The following is a 314-nucleotide window of genomic DNA, read 5'->3' as shown; positions in this document are numbered from 1 at the left end:
AAACCATGGTTGGGACACTTCCTTATCATCTCTTTGAATCTCTCCCAAGCTTCATAGAAGGTCTCTCCATCGAATTGATGAAATTGGACAATGTCCTTCTTCATCTTCATTGTCTTACTTGGAGGGAAGAACTTGATAAGGAACTTTTGAGCCATTTTCTCCCATGTAGTGATGGAACCAATCTCCAAAGATTGATACCATGTCTTGGCCATGCCCCTTAGTGAGAAGGGAAAGAGTCGGAGTCGAATGGCATCCTCCGGGACTCCATTTATCTTGATAGTATCGCATATCTCCAAGAAATTGCCGAGATGTCC

The 314-nt window shown here is 43.3% G+C and overlaps 1 non-coding gene across 1 annotated transcript; it reads left to right on the top strand.

The window, feature by feature from the left end:
* On the top strand, window positions 1–107 carry LOC130987304 (small nucleolar RNA R71). The gene has a single exon (XR_009089692.1). It is a non-coding gene; the product is annotated as a small nucleolar RNA R71 (small nucleolar RNA).
* Window positions 108–314: the final 207 nt, after the last annotated feature.

Source organism: Salvia miltiorrhiza, chromosome 5, assembly GCF_028751815.1.
Source record: "Salvia miltiorrhiza cultivar Shanhuang (shh) chromosome 5, IMPLAD_Smil_shh, whole genome shotgun sequence".
Classification (NCBI taxonomy): Eukaryota; Viridiplantae; Streptophyta; class Magnoliopsida; order Lamiales; family Lamiaceae; genus Salvia; species Salvia miltiorrhiza.
The sequence above is the reverse complement of the archived record's forward strand: the minus strand, read 5'-3'. Positions and strand labels throughout refer to the sequence as shown.